This window comes from Oryctolagus cuniculus, chromosome 2 (genome assembly GCF_051225735.1).
Source record: "Oryctolagus cuniculus isolate XC-2025 breed Fujian yellow rabbit chromosome 2, ASM5122573v1, whole genome shotgun sequence".
NCBI lineage: Eukaryota > Metazoa > Chordata > Mammalia > Lagomorpha > Leporidae > Oryctolagus > Oryctolagus cuniculus.
This window is the reverse complement of record NC_142868.1, coordinates 132,080,273-132,102,094: the sequence shown is the minus strand read 5'-3', so window position 1 is coordinate 132,102,094 and position 21,822 is coordinate 132,080,273. Positions and strand designations below refer to the sequence as shown.

At 40.9% G+C, this 21,822-nt stretch overlaps 2 pseudogenes; both read right to left on the bottom strand.

The window, feature by feature from the left end:
- Positions 1-982: 982 nt before the first annotated feature.
- On the bottom strand, positions 983-1,729 carry LOC149128051 (DNA damage-regulated autophagy modulator protein 2 pseudogene; annotated as a pseudogene).
- Positions 1,730-7,098: 5,369 nt separating this feature from the next.
- Positions 7,099-21,822, bottom strand: part of LOC149128050 (14-3-3 protein epsilon pseudogene) — an 80,352-nt pseudogene continuing 65,628 nt past the window's right edge.

Below are 21,822 nucleotides of genomic sequence, written 5' to 3'. Positions count from 1 at the left end.
TGTTGGCATCCAAGATGGTTGCTAGCTCAAGTCCCAGTTACTATACTTGCAATCCAGCTCTCTGCTAATACCCTTGGGGAAACAGTGGAGGATGGCCGAATTCCTTGGGCCCCTGAATCCACATGGGAAACCTGGATGAAGCTCCTGGCTCCTGGCTTTGGCCTGGCCTAGATTCGGCTATTATGGCCGTTTGAGGAGTGAAGCAGTGGATGGAAGATCTCATTCTCTCTCTCTGTCTCTCTGTCTCTCCCTCTCTCTCTGTAACTCTGCCTTTCAAAAATTAAAATAAGTCTTTAGGAAAATATGATAAGCAAATATCTTCTCCCTGTCTGTACTTGGAATTTTCATCCTCTTACTAGAGTTTTTTGCATCATAAACATTTTTAATTTTGAGGAAATTAAATTTACCTAATTTTCTTTTAAGGGATTGCATTTTTTGTGTCATGTAAGAACTTTGCTTAATTCTAGGTCAAAACATTTTCTCCTATTTTTTAAAAAAAATTGTTATTTATTTAAAAAACTGGCATTCTCACAAACACAAACACACATGGGGATGTGTACACACACGGGTATGTGTACACACACAGATCTGCTGATTTACTCCCCAGATGGCCACCATAGCCCAGACTGGACCAGAAATTTGGAACTCACTCACTCTGGGTCTTCCACATGAGTGACAGGGAACCAAGCGCTTGAGCCATCTCCAGCTACCAGGAAGCTGGAATTGGAAGCAGAGTGGAGACTTGAAACTGGCCACTCTAAAATCAAATGTGGGCATCCCATGTGGCCTTGTAACTAGTGCACCAAATGCCCACTTCCTGTTTTTTGTAGTCTTTTGTTTTTATTTTCTAGAATAAAAAGAATAGGCATAAATATTTTAAAATAACCCTCTTCATTGTATCCTTTAAAATATCTCATCGAATGGCTTGTTTCATATCTCCTGATTATTAGTATTCATCCACATTACTGTTGGCCTTGATTAACTATTTAGAAATTTCAGAATGGAATGCATAACTTTTGTGAACTTTTCCCCAGTCCCTGAGAATCATAATCACAAAAATACTTTTATCCTTTCCTTTAAAATCTCTGGAAAGTGATGGTGTTTGTTCACTATTAACAGGGCAAGGAGCAGTGTACTAGAGGGGTTAATCCATGTAAATTGCCTTCTACCTGTAAAGAAATTTTCTGAAAATTGCAAATGTAAGTCAGGGACAAAAACCAAAGAAGGAAAATGACATAGGCCATTCTACTACAGTAGTGATCATGTGAAGCACATAACCTTTGTGCTTAAGGTTCCCATAGCGCTGTGAACTGCATCAGTTCTCAAATCATCACTGTACAAAACTGATGAGCAAGTCAGCATGCTAAATGCCCTGCTGCACAGCAGATAACCAACAGTAATCTGATTCAAAAGAACTGCATTGCCATAAACTCTGGGCTGCATTTGGTTGGCAGGATGATCCACACATAGGTATGTCATGAGCCCATACCAAAGTGAGCGCAGTGGACTGCATGTGTAGCAAGGACTGCTTTGTAAAACTGCAGCCATCTTCAGCATTGGTCCTAACAAGCATTTTTCTGGAGCTACTGTCCCAGTGTCTCTGCTAGAAGGTAAGGCAGGAGCAACATGGTGGAATGTTAATGGGTAGGTATGAAAACATGAAAGCAGCAGATGTCCACATGACAAGAGCTGAAGGGAGGAAACTGAGTCCTTCCTGAAAACACTACATTGCAAACAGGCTTCCTTCCTTGCTGGGTTGGTTTTGTCCTCCTCACCAAACTTTTAAGTTCTGCAAAGCAGGAAACAACTGTTTTGTTTATCATTATATTTCCAGTTCCTGGCTAATCTTGCCAGTGCAAACCTAGGCTTCAAAGCCTGTGGCAGCATGGATGTAGGGCAAGGCTCTGGGCCACACTCCTGAGCTTCCAGGCTAGCCCTGGCACACTCAGCAGCAGGAGAAGCACACCCAGGCACAATTCCTTCTAACTCTTCCTTTCCCCTATGTTTTCTAAAAATTTTACTCTTTTTTACTTCACTTTTCGTTCTATGATCCATTTTGAGTCAATTTTTGTATAAATGTGAACATGCTGCCCACCTTCTTGTAGTTATTGTATCAAAGGCAAATCTAGGTGCAACTGTGGAAAGTATTCTGTTGATGTAATTCAAGTCCTTAAGCAGTTGATTTCTGTTAATCAAAAGCAGGAATATTTTAAGTTTGAGTTACTCATAATGGAAGTCTTTTTTTTTTTAAAGATTTATTTATTTATTTGAAAGGCGGAGTTACAGAGAGGCAGAGGCAGAGAGAGAGGTCTTCCATCCACTGGTTCATTCCCCAAATGGCTGATCCGAAGCCAGGAGCCAGGAGCTAGGAGCTTCTTCCAGGTCTCCCATGTGGGTGTAGGGGTCCAAGGGCTTGGGCCATTTTTACTGCCCTCCCAGGCCATAGCGGAGAGCTGGATTGGAAGTGGGGCAACCAGGACTTGAAACGGTGACCCTATGGGATGCCAGCACTTCAGGCGGGAACCTCACTGGCTATGCCACAGCACCAACTCCAAATGGAAGTCTTTTAAGGAGGGGCTTTCCACATGTGAGGCATGGACTCTAATGCAAAGTGGAAAGAAAACGATCACTTTTTCTATATTCTGGGCTGCCTACGCTCACCTTTTGGTGCTGACCTGTTGATTCACCTTTTTGGAAGGAAGAAATGTCTAGCCTTGCAATTGTACTCCCTTTCCTCTCAGTTTTCTTCAGTGTCTCTGACTCCTGGGGCCAGTGGTGTGTGTGTTTAGATACGTGATGAAGGACTCTGGTGTTCACAAAATCTCTGATCACCAAGGTTAGAGGCAGCAAGAATAGGTGTTGGTTTCATTCCACCTTCACAGGGCTTCTACTCATGTTCCTGAGGTTCTGGGCTGCAAGCGGGCACTCTGTGCTGCCTGCCTCTGGGCTTCTGGATTCTTACCCAGCTTCTGCAATTGCTCTCGAGAAAGACAGGGGCAGATTTGGGGGGAGGTTGGGAAGGGGTAGGTAAGAGGAAAAGAAGTACTTATTAATGGTTCTGTTTCTCTTGTTGGTGCTGACAATGGTTACCCTTTTTTCATTAAATTACTTCTTTAACTTTTGTCAAAGATTAGAATTGCAGAGGTCTGTGGAATAAACGTTTTGCTCCCTCCCCCCACCCCGGGGCAAAATGAGTGTCTGTGAAAGCAACAAAGGAGGGTCATAGCCCTTGAGCAGATTGACAATTAACAGGGAAAAGAATTTCATAAATTGGTGAATTTCCTAAGAAACTTCAAGATTCTATCTTGGGAACGCATGATGTGCTCAAGTATGTATAAAGGCTGTTGGATTCATTCCATTAGCATATATTTGATAGGTCATTGTCTCAATTATTTCATTCGTCAAAATTTCTTTATATTATTAAATAAAATAAACATTTTGGGAAATATTACCATCAAAATAATACTACTAAAATATTTTTACATCTATTTAGATGAAAAAGAAATCAGAATGTAAATATACCAGGAAATCAGTAGTCATTACTGGGTGCTGAAGTTTTGTTTAATCTTTTTCTGGCTCTTTGTTTGTTGGTACCTACCTTTTTTTAAAGATTTATTTATTTATTTGAAAGGCACAGTTACAGAGAGCGTGAGACAGAGAGAACACGCGAGAGAGTGAGACAGTGAGCGAGTGAGCTAGAGAGAGGTCTTCCATCCTCTGGTTCACTCCCCAGTTGGCCACAATGGCTGGAGCTGTGCCAATCTGAAGCCAGGAGCCAGGAGCTGCTTCTGGGTCTCCCACATGGGTGCAGGGGTCCAAGGTCTTGGGCCATCTTCCACTGCTTTCCCAGACCATAGCAGAGGGCTGGATCAGAAGTGGAGTATCTGGGACTCAACCTGGCACCTATATGGGATGCCGGCACCGCAGGTGGCGGCTTTACCTGCTACACCACAGTGCTGGCCCTGGTCTTTCTAAATTTTCTACCATGAACATGGTGTTATGGACTAAAAGTTTGTGCTTCCCCTTCTTAAATTTATATGTTGGATTCCTAACACCCAGTGCAAGTATCTTTGGAATGGTTCTCTAAAGATATAATTAGAGTTAAGTGGGGTCGTTAATGGCAGGGGTCCTGAACCAATAAAATTATTGTCCTCCTAAGAGGTCTTGGTCTCCCTCCAGTTTCCATGTAAGGACACAGTGAGAAGGTGGCCATCAGCCATCTAGGCAAGCAACCCTCACCAGAACCTAACCCTGCTGTAACTCTGATCTTAGACTTCCCAGTCTATGGCATTTAAGGAGACATTTCTATTGTTTAATCCAGCCAGTCTATAATTTTGCTATAGCAGCCTGAGCAGGCTAAGACACATGGATTATTTTTGTAACAGGAATATAAAAGAATAATACTTATTTTAAGGAGAAAAAATGGCTGGCTTAAAAGACACTAAAAACAAAAGTGCAAGATCTTTTGCTAATTATGTAAGTTTCCAGGCATTGCTAATTATATCTTGAATTCCTCAAAAGAAACATAAATGTTAAGAAGAGATGCTCAGAAATATGTTATTTGTTTCTTGTGTTTCTTGGAGAGAGCTGTTATAATTTCTTCTTGTTGGAATTAACCAAGAGAAAGACTCGGGGAGACTCATTTTACATTTGTCTGGAGGGTTCATTTACCAAGGTTTTTGCTTGCTCACGCAGTCCCTGCCTGCTCCTTCCATCTTCTTTCCATATCTCTCTCTTTCACATGCACACACACACACACACACACTATTGTTTTAATCTTCCACACTAGGTTGATGCTACAAATATAAAATATTGTAAGACCAATACTCTGTCTCCTCAATAATGCACAATAAATTGCAATCAAATTAAATCAATAATATTTTAGCTTTTCCATCCGTTTGGCTTCATGTCTGATTACTTTTCAAATGACTTCTTTGACAACAGATGATGCCGACTGGGTGCCCTCCTGTTTCCTGAGCTGCCACAATCTTTTCCATTTTCCATGCTGGTGTTCATTTGATTTTGGAGGCACAAAGTCCTAAAGGGCATCTTCTGAAACAAAGCAGATGGTTAGTGGTGTGATTGTAGAAGGTGTACATTCTCGTTTCATATTTCCTTACAGATTTTTTTTTTGCCTCTGAATTTTCATTTCACAGTTTTCTGTGAATTTTTATTTTAATATGTGGCAGACTCCTTCTAGGAGGAGTTTATATATTCTTATTCTCTTGATTTCTCTCTAGCTGTCCTTGCTTCTTCCTCCTTAAATTCATTCAGATATTATGTTGGTAGTGATCATTATTTTCTTTATTGAGAGAAATTTGGCTATTAACATGAAGTGATATTAAGTTTTTTGGTCCCAAATTATTCAATATATAGGAGACATCTTCCTAGGAGATGGATTGAAATATTTCACTGATGTCATCTGTGTAGCCTGTAGATGATCTCATATCATTAAATAGAATTCCACACTGCTCTCTCCAAGACTGATATTTTTCCCATGGTCCTTGGACTTCTGGTTATTATTGAGATCAAATGCTATTGATCTCAATAGGCAAAGTGGGATAAACTGATATGTCAAGTTATATAACCATGTAATTAATTTCATTAGGTAGCATATTAGTAAAAAAATTGAACTCCATTTTTAAATCCAAGTTCCTGCTGTGATAATTCTAATCCTCCTAGGTCCTCTGTCAAAACAAGGAGTGTTAAAATCAAAGAAAAATAGTATATTTAAAAATATTATTCCAACTTGAATACATTTATTCCAATATTTACTTCTTGCCATGTGTCAGATATTAGATGTGTAGAAAAAAAAGATAAAGCGTGAGGCAAAAAGGAAGAGCAAATGACTAATGATAAGATTGTATACCAGTTGCCAAAATGGGGACTTATACAAAGTACACTGAAGATAGGAAAAGTCTACATATGCCCATATACCTTCTTAGTTTGAATCTAAAAAGGTTTTTTTTTTTTTGACATTTTAAATTTAGGTTCATTTTATTTCAGTTTAATGTTAATTCCATGCCATATTTCAGTAAGAACAATACAGATTCTGTATCTGTGGCTCCAGTCAGATATCCAGTAGTATAAATTAGATTCAACTTATACATACTGAACAAAAGACATTGAGTGAGTGAAGGAGGGGGATGGCAGGGGAAGAGGAAAGGAGAAACAAAGAATTAAACCTGCCTGCAGACTTTTCCATGTCACCTGCAATGCTAACCTGCTCCAGAGGGAGAGTAAAAGTAGGCAAGAATGAGCAACCACAAACGTTGAACTGTTACCAGCACCATGCTTGTCATCAACACTTCAGCAGCTTCAGACACTTTTACAGAAAAACCATTGCAACAAACTCCCCTGATCTTTTTTGTTGTTGTTATTGTTGTTAAAGATTTATTTATTTATTTGGAAGTCAGAGTTACACAGAAAGAGGAGAGGCAGAGAGAGGGAGAAGAGAGAGAGGTCTCCCATCTGATGGTTCATTCCCCAATTGGCTGCAACAGCCGGAGCTGAGCCAGGAGCTTCTTCCGGGTCTCCCACACGGGCGCAGGGGCCCAAGCACTTGGGCCATCTTCTACTGCTTTCCCAGGCCACAGCAGAGAGCTGGATCGGAAGTGGAGCAGCCGGGTCTCGAACCTGCACACATATGGGATGCTGGTGCTTCAGGCCAGGGTGTTCACCCGCTGTGCCACAGCACCAGCCCCTCCCCCAATCTTTAACCACTTCAAACTAACATCCAATTAATTTTAAATGATGGTATACATCTAATTTAATGAATTAGAAAAAGGAAAGCAGATATAAAAGCCAAAAAGATAAAGCAGCTCTGGCCACCCCACCCCTCCCCATCCTAGTCCTTGAAAATTCCCCATTGTGAGAGAACCACCAAATCTGACTTTTACATTTGGTGTCAGAATTCAGGTTCCTGCCATTTTTTTTTTTTTTTTTTGGTAAAGACAGTTTTCAAAATATCTTAAAGGCAAGACTGAATTTCTGTGGATTTTGCTGGTCCAGCTTTCAGATTCTTTAAGACACTAACAGGACTGCTTAGAGGCTTTCCAGCATTGTTGTATTGTCTCTGAGCCAGATGTGGGGAGGCCATCAATAGAAATGGAAATTACATTTGTAAGTCATTAGACTTCTAGGTAATGCATCTGCCAGGTTAGGCACACAATTGATGGATATGTAGGTATGGTCACAGGAATTAAAGACTTAATAGTAGAATATGGAAAAACTGAGAGCAAGACCTAAAGGAATGGGGTGCATTGGGGGAAGTTCTGTCATTGCAGTATCACGAGCACCTTTTTGAGCCACTAGGCTGGTCTCTGCAGCTTCTTCCTGTCATTTCCTGGGGCAAATTCAGCCAGATACCTGTGGTAGTCCTCTTTCATTCTATAATAGAAAACCTTAGACTCACCAGTGTTAGCTACTCTGCTGAGGTGTTTGTCCAGTACATCCAGAATGGCGCAACAAATTAACTTTAGCTCAGTCTCAACCATTTGCCTGTACTCCCAAATCATTTTTAGTTTTTCTTCTCCTCCCTTGTTTTCTTCTTTCTGTTAAATACTGTTGATTATTCTCCAGGGGGGCTCTTCTAGCTCCAATCACATTTTTATATGCAGCAGATAGCAGGTTTCTTTCTTCAACTGTCAACTACACAATCCCTAACTGCTGCTTTGTTCATTGATTTCACCACTTTGTAGCATTGCTCAGCCTCTTCTGCCAGCTTCACCTGGTACCAGTTCCTCTGGGTCGTCCACAGCAACAGCTACTCTGGCAGGGTCTGCACATCAGATAGAAGTGGATAACATCTCTAACTCTCTCCCAGAGAAGGCTTCTTAAAGGAGATGATGCTGTATTGCAATGTCTTGCCTCTGATGTTTGCCTTTAGAAAAAAAAGATGAAAGCATTGTAAATCCATTCAAATGCATTCCTCGAAGGCGGCAATACTGATGTTGAAACAGACAACATGATTTACATCATGTAGCACTCTCCTAGTAGCAACAGTACTTTATATGGCAGAGATCTTGCCGATTTGTAGGGTGATACATTTTTTTTAGGTCAGTGTTACTCTAGAAATACAGGGAAAAGGCACTTATTCATTCTTTTAATCCATAACTATTTATTATTTACTATTTATTATGTGCTAGATATAGCAGAGACAAAAATGAAGAAGAAAGAAAATGTCTTGTGTTAAGAAACTTACATTCTGGAGAAGGTAAGTGGTAGACAAGTCAATGGGAAAGATAGATTCAGATATTGATAAATGCTATGGAGAAAGTGAAACAGGGTGGTGTCCTACATTGTGATGGAGTTGGGGAGAGATGAAATATAATTTGGACTTGATTTCAATAATAACAACAACATTACTAGGATATGAATGTCACATTTAAAATTTTTTTAATTTAAAAGGCAGAGTTATTGAGAGAGAGAGAAATGAAAGGAAGGAAGGAAGGAAGGAAGGAAGGAAGGAAGGAAGGAAGGAAGGAATTCTTTTATATGCTGGTTCATTCCCCCAAATGGCTGCAACAGCAAGGGCTTGGCCAGCCTGGAGCCGGGAGTTTCATCCAGGTCTCTTATGTGGGTGCAGGGGCCCAGGAACTGAGACCATCCTGGCCATTCTCCACTGCTTTCTTAGGTATAGTAGCGAGCTCAATTGGAAGTGGAGCAGCTGAGACTTGAACTGGCATCCATATGGGATACCAGCATTGCACGCAGCGGCTTAACCCCCATGCCACAATGCCTGCCCCAATATGTCACCTTTTAAAATGGCGTGATGGTGGGGAGAATGAAATGTAGAGAGTCAGAAGGTATATTTACCAAGGGGAATTTTAACTTTCAGAGATTCCTTTTTTTTTAAGCATTTAATTGTTTGTTTGAAAGGCAGGGAGAGAGAGAGAGAGAGAGAGAGAGAGAGAGAATCGTCTTTCTGGTTCACTCCCCAGATGGCTGCAATGGTTGGGGTTGAGTCTGGCCCAGACAGAAGCCAAGATCCTCGAGCAGCTCTTGGTCTCCTACATAGGTGACTTGGACCGTCTTGCACTGCTTTCCCAGGCACGTTAGCAGGGAGCTGGATCGAAACTCGAGTAGCTGGGACTTGAACTGGCCACCATTTGGTATGTCAGTGTTGTAGGTTATGGCTTAACCAGCTTTGCCACATGACAGCACCAATTACTGTGTATCTTGAAACTCTGATTTCTGTCTTTTGATGGCTTTTGTAGGGAGTCCTATTGGCTCCTTTAATTAAATAATAATCTGTATCTCCAGTTTGTGTAATGGAGGGGGAATCTCCTCGTTGGACAGGAGGGAAACTCTCCAGGTGATCTTTATCCTTATTGGAGAATTTCTGCCTATGACACTCTATGGGGGATTCTAATTTCTCTTTTCCCAACCTGCAAAGTGCACGTAAATACTTTCCATAATTTCCTTTAGAATACCTAAGAAGATCATGGTTTAATGATTAGTAAAACCTTTACTCAAGGTTAGTGAGTACTTAAATAAGGGATTCAACAGGGAGTAATGTACAATAAATAATTCTGCTTCTCTGGTGTATGTGAGTATGTGAGTCTCAATCTCATTTCTGAAAGGGCTGCCCCCCCCCCCCCCCCCCATCGCTTGACTGTGCTGTTTCACATGGCTCCTAAACCTACTGAGTGACTCAGTAGTGGCTATCTGTTGTATACCTCCTGGGAGTATTTTTTTCAAACCTGCCTAATGTTCATGAAATGCCAAACCAAGACAGCAACATCAAGTCATATGGAAAGATAGAGATCTCTTTTTTTTCTGTCTGAGGTTTGCTTTATGCTGTTGGTTTTCTGTGCCCGGTCTTGCCTCTTCCTACAGTAATTGATACAGTAATGCCGGCTACCTCCAAGGAGATTCTACCGTCTCCCTAACTACTGGTAGAAGTGTTATCTTACGTAGTTTCATCATAAAACTCACATGTGAATTGCCATAATTTATATTTTCACAAGAAACACAAGGAATATATGTCTTGTTTTCTTCTGAATAATAAAAAATATGGCTGTATGAGGGGGCTTCAAAAAGTTTATGCAAAAGGGAAATAAATGCTAACAAGAGTTTTCATTAACTCCTTGACGCCCCCTTGTACTTTTGGTTAACCTAAGTAGCATCCCATGTGGGATTCCAAGGGTATGATACAGGCTGAACTCTGACAATCAGTTCAGCCTTCCTTCATTCCCTTTCTAGTGTTGACTGAATACTATGTGCATATCTTTCTGAATGTCTCTGGGATTCTTATGAGCAACATTTAAAATAAGGACAAATGCATCTCCTAAAAGAAAGAGTGTAGGCATAGCAAATCTGTACATAAAAGCAACCAAACAAAAGCTACTCTAATTGAAAACTAAGTGTCTGTAACAAAGCTTGAAAAATATGTGGATGCTTGTTTTATTTTATCTTAAAAATAAGATATAATTAATATACCAGAAAATTCCTCATTTTAAGTGTACAGTTTAATATTTTTGGTATGTTCATGTGGTCATGCTACTTTCACTGCTATTTAGTTCCAGAATATTTTATTCATCCTGGAAAGAAAATCTAAATATATTCCCCAGTTTCTCCAAACCAGACAACCACTAATCTACTTTCTGTCCCTATAGTTTTATCTATATTTTAAATAAATAGAATCATATAATATGCAACACTTTGTCTTTGGTTTCTTGCACTTAGCATAAAGTTTTGAAGGTTAATTCATGGTGTAGTATGTTTCAGTGGCTTTTTATGGTTGGATAGTATTCCATTGAGTGGATATAGATTTGTCTATCCGTTTTTGTTTATCCATTCATCAACTTTTAAGAGAATTAAGTTGTTGATACTTTGCTATGATGACTAATGTTGCTGTAAATATTCATGTGCAAGATGTTTTTGGAATATTTTTCAGTTTTCTTGAGATATATTTTATATTACACATTCTGTATCATATATACATGTAATATATTACACATGTATTAAACATACATATTTTCTATAGTACTTATATATTACACATACCCCAAAATGTTTATTGAGAGAGAGAGAGAGGAAGAGAGAAAGAGAGAGAGAGCATGTCTTCCATCCTCTAGTTCACTCCCCAGATGGTTATAACAGCTGGGGTTGAGTCAAGCCAAAGTCAGGAGCCAGGAACTTCTTCAGGGATAAGGACACACTTTCAACACTTGATGAGGATGTTGACGACTCTGTCTTTGCTTTCTGTTTGAACAAACCTGTAGGTCATCTGGAGATGATACCTTAGGGCTTTCTTACATTTTTCCTTATGTGCACCAATCTGAGCTTGTGTGAAGCCCTATGCATATGTGTGTGGACTAGAGTCCCAGAAATATGTGCATGCTTTTAAAAGGCACTCCAGATCTTGCAGGCCCCAGTTTTTCCTTTCAAACTTTGTGATTAACTTATTATTTGCCCCAACAGTTATCTACCACCCCAGGCATTCTTGAAGTGAAACAATTAACAAAATTGTTTTCAACAGATGCCTCAAGGAAAAGACTTTTCACACTGGGTGAGCTCTGAGCCAACTCAAATAAAGACCCTGTTGCTTATAACATCTTCTAGAGAACCACCAGACTGGTCAAATAATGACAGTTTTCTGAGAAAGAGGCTTTGAAGGAGCTCCAGCCTCGTGTTTTCAAGGCTGCTCCAGAATTGTAGAAATAGGAGTGAGAATAGAACATATAAAAATGCCACAAGTCTCTTATTTCTTGCCGAAATTCAGCCACTTTTCTTGATTAAATGCTTTCTGGATTGTTCAAAGTCTTTGATCAGGTTCTAGAGTTCTGAAAAAAGTTGATACTGCCAATTTTTGACAATTTTCTTGTTGTTTTTATATATGAGAAAAATTTTTAAAGTCCTTCCTCTGTCATTTTAACATATATACTCCCTCGATTTTTTAGAGATATATTTATTTATTTATTTGAAAAGTTAGAATGACAGGGGGAGATGGAGAGACAGAGAGAGATCTTCTAGCATCTGATTCACTCCCTGAATGGCTGCAACTGCCAATGCTGGACCAAGCCAAAGCCAGAAGCCAGGAGCTTCTTCTGTGTCTCCCACATGGGTGGCAGGGCCCAGGTACTTAGGCCATCTTCCACTGCTTTTCTAAGGCTATTAACAGGGAGCTGAATTGGAAATGGAGCAGCCAGGACTCAAACCGGCTCCCATATGGGATGTTGTTGTCCAAGGCAGCAACTTTACCCTCTATGCCACAATGCTGCTGCCACACTCAATTTTTGATCAATGATTTAGAACATAGACCTTGGGATAATTATCTTGAAATTATTTACTAGGCATGTTTTTGCTAATAGTTATTGTCGCAAAAAATAAGCAGACATAATAAAAGAGAAAGGTTTGGGGGCCGGCGCCATGGCTCAATTGGTTGATCCTCTGCCTGAAGCGCCGGCATCCCATATGGGCACCGGGTTCTAGTCCTGGTTGCTCTTCTTCCGGTCCAGCTCTCTGCTGTGGCCCAGGAGGGCAGTGGAGGATGGCCCGCATGGGAGACCAGGAGGAAGCACCTGGCTCCTGGCTTCGGATCAGTGTAGCGCCGGTCGTAGTGACCATTTGGGGAGTGAACCAATGGAAGGAAGAACTTTCTCTCTGTCTCTCTCTCTCTCACTGTCTATATCTCTACCTGTCAAATAAAAAAAAAAAGAGAGAAAGGTTTAAGTATGCTTTTTACCTTTATCTATATGAAAAAGTACATAAAATTACTATGTCTTGTAAATTAAAAGTAGTATGGTTATGATGATTTCTTACAACTTTTGACAATATTGTCTAATATCTTGCTTTCTAATTCTATTTTTTCTCTCCTTGCAAAGAAAAACCTACTAACGAAATTTCCAAGGAATGTGATGAGTCTCATATGGCTCCATTAAATTATTTCAAAAGCACCAGAATGGGATTTTAACTGTCATTGTGTGGAGAAGAGCATTTCTTCAGCAGTGATAAAATGCTTTGTGTGTAGTCACAAAACGTGAGCTTTTCTGTGGGAGCGCACATTTAACTCTGAAGACAGATATAGAAACATTTTTTTCTACTAAACAAGGGTTAAATAATAAAGGAAAAGATAGGTGAATGAATGAGCACTGTGGGAGACAGATTAACTCTGTGTAAGGGGTTATAAGGGATTGCGGCATTTCAGTGGATCTTAAAGGCTAAGAAGTAGCTTAGACAAAGGAAGTGAACACAGAAAGGATGGCTGGTGACAAGCCATGGAGCTGTGAGAGATGTGTTCGTGTTCATAAGACAGTGGTAACTGGGGGGTAGCGTACAATATTCTCATGTTTTCGTTTTTGTATGAATTGACATTTCTTATTGTCTAACAGCAAAATGTGTATGTTTTAGTTTATAATGTGTTTTAAAAGGCTTGGGCAGACTCTTTTCTGAACACAGAGTGTTTTGTATTAGTTTAGGACTGCCTACATGCTGGTTTGTTCTGCCACATACGCTGTCAATAATAATGAGGAGGGAAAGAACCCTAGAGGAAGAGTTCATTTAATTTTTATTGATCGTCTTATATCTTAAGAATTTCATCAAGCAAAGTGACAGTGTACATAGAACCTGCACTGAAAGTCTTAGCTGAGTGAACAAGAATGAATCAGCACAGTAAATAAAGCATCATTTTTCTTTCCTTGGCCTTCTACCTCAAGGTCGTTGTTAAAAAATGTGAATACTCTAGATGCAGTGGTCAACTGGCTGCACGTTAGAAACATCCAGGGAGATTTTTTTTTTTTTATCTTTTATTTAATGAATATAAATTTCCAAAGTACGACTCATGGGTTACAATGGCTTTCCCCCCCATACCGTCCCTCCCACCCACAACCCTCCCCTTTCCCACTCCCTCTCCCCTTCCATTCACATCAAGATTCATTTTCGATTATCTTAATATACAGAAGATCAGCTTAGTATACCTTAAGTAAGGATTTCAACAGTTTGTTCCCACACAGAAACATAAAGTAAAAAATAATAGATGATTTTTTTTTAAATCATGATGAAATCAGATCAGACCTATTGTCATGTTTAATCCCAGTGAGAGTCAAGTTGGGAATTGATAATTTCTTTTTTTTTTTTTTTTTTTTTACAGAAGATCAGTTTAGTGTACATTAAGTAAAGATTTCAATCGTTTGCACCCCCATAGAAACACAAAGTGAAATATACTGTTTGAGTACTCGTTATAGCATTAAGCCTCAATGTACAGCACATTAAGGACAGAGATCCTACATGAGGAGTAAGTGCACAGTGACTCCTGTTGTTGACTTTACAAATTGACACTCCTGTTTATGGCATCAATAATCTCCCTATGCACCAGTCATGAGTTTCCAAGGCTATGGAAGCCCCTTGAGTTCTCCGACTCTTATCTTGTTTAGACAAGGTCATAGTCAAAGTGGAGGTTCTCTCCTCCCTTCAGAGAAAGGCACCTCCCTCTTTGAAGACTATCCAGGGAGATTTTTGAAAATGCAGATCCTTAGGTCCCATTGCAGAGCTAGTGAATCAGGATATCTTTGGTTTTTGACTTGTTTTGCCTTGCTCCACATGTGGCCAGCTGTGGTGATTGCTTCAGACTAAGTTAATATAGCAAAGAATGAATGAACATTATTTCTAAAAAAATGCTATACTGTGTCAGATATGTTTTCTTAATAAATTTGCAAGGATACAGGACAAGGGAATTTAAGGAGTTAATGAAGCAGGATGTTTCATTCATTTGTCTGGAAAGAAAAACACTATGACCTCAATTTTGTTTACAGAAATCAGTCTCTCAGAAGTCCATAAATTTATGGTTATTCTGTTTAATGATCATAACTCAATGAAATCATCCATAAAACTGTGACTATCTACACGATTAACAAAATACACATTTGTTTTAGCTCCGAGCATGTAACCATTTTATTGAATAGGGTGAAGTCAGTGAGGGAATAATCAGGAATAGATTTTATTCTGTTTCCCATCGCTGCCTTTAGATATTCTCTGATACATTTCGCTTCTTTTTGAGAAGTTGCAGACTTCGACCTCTCATTACCAGATGGGGCCAGGTGTCCCTCTGTGGCCTCCGGCGGCAGAGATGGCAATCGAAGTTTCACAGCACAGCCCAAGCAGTGAGCAGGACAGTAAGTGCATCTCTGAGTTTCCCCTTCCACCACCTCTGTCTGCCATGACAACTTTGAAATTTTCCTCTGATATTCAAATACCGTCTTAAGGAAAACAAAAGGGAAGGGTTAAATCTGAAATTCTGACCATTTTCATAACTTCAAAACTGGAATGGATCTCAAGTTATACTACTGAAAACAGAAATGTGGGAATTGAAAGTTGGAGGGAGGCGTGAGTAGAGAGAGGAAAGGAAAGGAATACTTTAAAATCCTTTTCTTAGGAGGCATAAGGAAAAAAAGAGATACATTATTACTCATTTATGTAATTATCTTTTCATTAAAATGTATAAATACTCTAAGCTTATTAAAGATAATTTGCAAAATACAACATAATACAGATATGCGAGTTATCTACCAGGGATTCATCTACCTACTTCCTGGCTAACAGAAATCTTATTTTGTCTGTTCTGTTTTTAGTTCTCATTAATTTTTCTAACAGTCAGTTATATATTTTTTAAACAAATTTAGCATGCATGGGATTCTCAGAGCTTTTTAAATGTATGTGTGCAAATTATACTGATTAGGTAGACCCAATTGGCTCATATATACACAGTCCCATGAAAGATTTGTTAGAGACAAAGGACACATATAAGCAATGACGAGTAAGCATAATTCAACATCACTGAAGTCCACAGTATCCGCACACAGTTTCCAGAGTCCTCTCTCAGTCGTCTCCAGCTTATGAACTGCCAAGAAATTTGACTTCAGGGAAGCCTGGGTCTCATTCAATTAGGGGTCCTTCACAATCTCGTGGTCATGTAGCTGAAAACAGTCTTTGTGATCAGTTTCAACAGCAGAAATGAAGATAGCATAATAGAAACCAAGTGTAAAGCATGAATCTGTCATGTTCTGTACTCAATATTGGCAAGCCATTACAGACTTCCTTTTTGGTATGTTTTGGATAACTACATTAGCACAAAGTGACATTAATCCCTGTGTAGTATGTTCTATTCTTGTTTGGACAAGTGTAAGCGTTATGGCTCCAAGCATTGATAGAAATGTATGTACTATTTTAAAAGACCAGTTAAGAGTCATAATGCAGTGACACAGTATGGAATAATGTTTTTTATAGGTTTGAGAAATTCTAAATCATTATCTCTTCATGTATTGCTTCTGTCCAATATCATTTTTTCTTTCGGAGACTCCAATTCCATATGCTGGAAATTTTCACCATGTTCCATATATTTCTTGTGTTCTTCTCCGTGTTTTCCTCTCTGATCTTGGCTTGGGTAATACATACATATATATATATGTATACATATGTATATATATATGTGTGTGTGTGTATATATATATATATATATATATATGAGACACCTAACAACCTGGATTCTGAGGAATAACATAGGTGATTTTATTATTGTGACAATATCATGGAGTATGCTTATAAAAACTAAGACAGCTATGACATTCCCTAATCTTATGGGAAAACTGTGGTGTATGCAGACTGTCCTTGACTGAAATGCTATCATGTGGTCTGTGACTATATATAAATGATAATTAAATGACTATCTCCCTATTCACAAAGATTATTCTTTCATCTCCCCCGGTGAGTTTGATCTTCTGTCATCTCCATCTATTAAGATCTTCATTTTATTGTTTAACTTATCGAATTCTAATTTGATTTTCAATTGAAATTCTTGATCTTGTCAGCTCTTCTCCATTATGGAATATATAAACCACATTTACTTTTAAATATCTATTTGTTATGCTGACAACTGCGTCATCCATGAATCTGTTTCTATTGTTCATTTTTTCTTTCTGTCCTTGTAAGTTTTGACTGAATGTCAGACATTGTATATGAAAAATTATAGAAGCTCTGAATGATAATATCTTCCTCTGAGAGAGTTCCTCTTTTAGGCAGGCAGAGAAGGGCAGGCTGTGTCAACCCAACAAGGCAATGAACTGAGACAAGGCTGAGCTATAGCTTTTGCATGTCTCCATCTGTGGAGTCTAGTCTTCCAGTAATTTCACTTGGTCACTGGTTTCTAAACTTCAAATAATCTCTGGTCAGTGATGAGACTTTTGAAAAACTTCTCTTCAATAACTTTCTTCTTAACTTATTACCTTGCTTATCTTAATAATTCTACTAGTGTTAGAGGAGAAAACCATCAAACATTATGTTCATTGCTTAAAGATTCCCTTTCTATCAATCTCTGCCATCTTGGCTGTCTTGTCAGAAAAAACTCCATTTTTTGCTTGTCAGTTCTGGGGAGTTGACAGAAGTTCTGAAAAATACTTTGCCTGGTTTGCCAATTCTTTGCTCACAAGAATCTGTTTTGAAAGGGGTGGATGGGTGGAGTTGGGGAGAATTCAGCTCATACAATGTCCCCATAATCTCTGTGATCCTCTCCCTTTATTTTGGTGAGTTTTGCTTATTATGATCTGATTACCTATAATACCTTCACACATTACTATTATTTTTTTACTTTCAAAAATTTTATATAAGACTTCTCACCAGGAACCTAGGTTTGCCTCAAAAAACTCCATCAAAGCCAGAAGATGGAATCAATTCAATACTTTAAAAAAATTTTTTTTCACTCATTTACCACTAAGAAGTTGGAATTTGGGTTGAGGAGATAGAGAAGTTACTAGTTTGACCTTTGACAAAGTAAATCAATTCCATACTTCCCTGTGGGGAGCAACTCAGACTAGACTGTTACTCGAATTAAGACTTATTTTATGCATCTGCTCTCCCACAATATGGCGCTGGGAGAGGAGGAAACAGCTTCTACACAGCTGCCTCCAGTTCAACCAATAAACAGCAGGACCTGCTCCTGATTGGAGGAGAGCAGTGTACTCGGCGTGTGGGTAGCAGAGTTGGGATTGGTGGAAGAGGACTATAAAGGAGGAGAGAGACAACATGCACAAGGAACACCTGAGGAACATCTGAGCAGCCCCCGAGAGAGCTGGCCGGCGGTGTGCCGCTCCCCCGCGGAAGTGGGGAAAGTGTCAGGGGGAACCGCCCTTCCACGGAGGTGGAAGGGTCGGTAGCCAACCCGGGAAGAACCAGCAGCAAACCCGGGGAGGGCCGGGCAGACATAAGAACAGCGCAGGGTCCTGTGTCGTTCCTCCGCGAAGAGGGGGAGCGACATAATGGTGCCATGACTCGGATATGAAGCCTAGGCAGGGTTCAGTGTCGCTCCTCCATGAAGAGGGGGAGCGACATAATGGTGCCGTGACTCGGATAGTAAACCTAGGAGGGAAGAAGCGGGAAGAAGTGGGAAAATACCGGAGAGACTAGCAAAGAGCCTAGGGAAAAGCCAGATGGAAAAGGTGCCGGAAGAAGCTATCGAAAGCCTAGGCATAGACTCGGATACGGACTGTGGGAAAGAAGTTAGGATTGGACGTTAGGGTTGAAAGCGAAAGTGAAACCTAGAAGAAACTTAGACTCGGATACGGACTGTGGGGAGAAGCCAGGAGAAATGAGAGGGGAATATTGTTGGAAGAAAAGTTAGGAAACATACCGGGTAGAGAAAAATATGTTAGGGAGGCTGAGGCGGAGACATAAGCTAGCTTTGGGATTCGTCAGGTCAGCCCGGGGAGTAAAAGGCGAAAATCTGGAACCAGAGGTGGAGACATGGGCCAGGTTGGAATCCGTCAGATTAGCCCGGGGAGCAAAAGACCGGAAGCCAAACCGAAAGGCGCAGACGTGAGCTAGGTTGAATTCGCCAGGTTAGCCCGGGGAACTTAGACTGAATACCGGTGGCGGAAACGTGAGCTAGGCTGTGTGACTCGCGGAAGCCGCCGCGTGCAGAGAGAGCGTGCGGGGCACAAATGGGGAGAGCGCACGAGGCGCAAATAGATAGAGAAAACGTGGGGCTAGCGCGAAGGCCGTGGTGCGGGCGCAAAGGGCGCGGAGACCGCGGAACGCGCGGAGCCGGGAAGCCGCCGCGGGGCGAGGTGCCAAGAAGCAGCCTCGGGGCGGGCGCCGGGAAGCTGCGGGGATAAGAGAAACAAGTTTAGAAGTAAAATGAGAGAAATAGGAATGCTGGCAGATAAAAGTAAAATAGGAGAAATAGGAATGCCCGGAGATAGAGAAATAGAGAAAAATAAGGCCTCCCCACAACACGGCAATGAGAGAGCTTGGATTCGGTCTGCCTGATTAGTAAGGCGATAAGCACCTGTGGGCGGCTGCAGGTCACCGAAGACAGGCACGTTATCAACACGAATAAGTCTCTCCACAATACGGCAATGAGAAGGCTCGGATTCGGTTTGCCTGATTGATAGGGCTTGTAAGCACCTGCAGGCAGTTCTAGCAGAGCAGAGCATGCGCTGCAGGGCACCGAACACAGGCACGCATCAGCGCCTAAAAACCTCCTCACAACATGGCGAAGAGACGACCTGGACTCAGTTTGCCTGATTGGTAGGGCTTGTAAGCACCTGTGGGCAACTCTAGCAAGCAGAGCAGAGTGTGTGCCACGGGGCACCGAAGACAGGCGCGTATCAACGCCAAAAAATAAAAAGAAAGGGGGATCTGTGGGGAGCAACTCAGACTAGACTGTTACTCGAATTAAGACTTATTTTATGCATCTGCTCTCCCACAATATGGCGCTGGGAGAGGAGGAAACAGCTTCTACACAGCTGCCTCCAGTTCAACCAATAAACAGCAGGACCTGCTCCTGATTGGAGGAGAGCAGCGTACTCGGCGTGTGGGTAGCAGAGTTGGGATTGGTGGAAGAGGACTATAAAGGAGGAGAGAGACAACATGCATGAGGAACACCTGAGGAACATCTGAGCAGCCCCCGAGAGAGCCGGCCGGCGGTGTGCCGCTCCCCCGCGGAAGTGGGGAAAGTGTCAGGGGGAACCGCCCTTCCACGGAGGTGGAAGGGTTGGTAGCCAACCCGGGAAGAACCAGCAGCAAACCCAGGGAGGGCCGAGCAGACAAAAGAACAGTGCAGGGTCCTGTGTCATTCCTCCACGAAGAGGGGGAGTGACATAATGGTGCCGTGACTCGGATATGAAGCCTAGGCAGGGTTTAGTGTCGTTCCTCCACAAAGAGGGGGAGCGACACTTCCCTGCCTCAAATTTGTAGTGTTATTCGAATTTATACCTCACTATGCATAATTGTTATGATGGGGTATATTGGAATTTCTTACTATAAAGGAATACAATGCGAAAATAAGAAGAAAAACACTCTCAGATCACCACTACTTAGAACTATCTACTGTCAACATGTTGAAATATATCCTTACATTATTATTGCTTTTCAGAGTGTTCTTATTTTGTTGAAACTATACACCATCTACTTATTTTAAAGCATATTTGATGCAGACAAATTAATAGATTTTCAATGGAAAAAATATGAAATGTTTTTGGGTAAATGTCAGGAGTACTTTTGCAGTTAAAAATATACACAGTGAATCAGGGACTTCTCAGTGACTTCTAAGTAGGCTCAAATACTTAATACAAATATTTGTGCTACAAAAATGGCCATTATTCTGCATGTTTTATCCAGTGAAGAAAGGGGAAAGAATTCCAATAACTATGCAGTGATTCTTTAAGCCCTGTGTCCCAGGAAAGACTACTGCAGTGAACATTTAGCAAGACTTCAGTGATTAAGCATGATGTGCCTGAACTCTGAGGTGATTGCTGTGGCTGAAGAACATCATCTAATTTTTTTTTAAAGATTTAACTTATTTATTTGAGAGGCATAGTTACAGACAGAGAAAGGGAGATACATAGAGAGAGGTCTTCCATCTGCTGGTTCACTCTCTAAATGGCAGCGACTTGCAGAGCAGCACTGATCCAAAGCCAGGACCCAGGAGCTTCTTCACCCATGTGGGTGCAGGAGACCAGGGACTTGTGCCATCTTCTACTCCTTTCCCAGGCCATAGCAGAAAGATGGACAGGAAGAGGAGCAGCTGGGACAGGAACCAGTGCCCACATGGGATTCTGGAGCTTCAGGCGAAGGCTAGGCACACTATGCTACAGTGTAGGCGCCAACTAATATTTTTAAAGTAGAAATGTGCACCCTCCTAGAGAGAAATGGAAAAATTTTAGCCTAGAGTCAAAATTAAGCAAGTGAATACTTGAAGAATTACTTAATTAAAACCTTACGAGAAACAGTATTTAAATTTAATATTAGTATTAAAAGTTAATATGGGCCGGCGCCGTGGCTCACTAGGCTAATCCTCCACCTAGCGGCGCCGGCACACCAGGTTCTAGTCCCGGTTGGGGCGCCGGATTCTGTCCCGGTTGCCCCTCTTCCAGGCCAGCTCTCTGCTGTGGCCAGGGAGTGCAGTGGAGGATGGCCCAGGTGCTTGGGCCCTGCACCCCATGGGAGACCAGGAAAAGCACCTGGCTCCTGGCTCCTGCCATTGGATCAGCGTGGTGCGCCGGCCGCAGCGCGCCAGCCATGGCGGCCATTGGAGGGTGAACCAACGGCAAAGGAAGACCTTTCTCTCTGTCTATCTCTCTCACTGTCCAAGCTGCCTGTCCAAAAAAAAAAAAAAAAGTCAATATGAAACATACTTTCAAAATTAGTAGAGAAAATGCAAGCAAGTAAAATAAATAAAAGATAGAAAATAAAAGTATTTAAAAAGGCAAAAATATGGTTGAAAGTATATTTAAAAAAAGACATCAGATACGTATTTGTGTCCAAACATAATGTAACTGCAAGTAAGGATAGAAAAAATCTCATCTATAAAGGGCAAAGTTTCTTTGC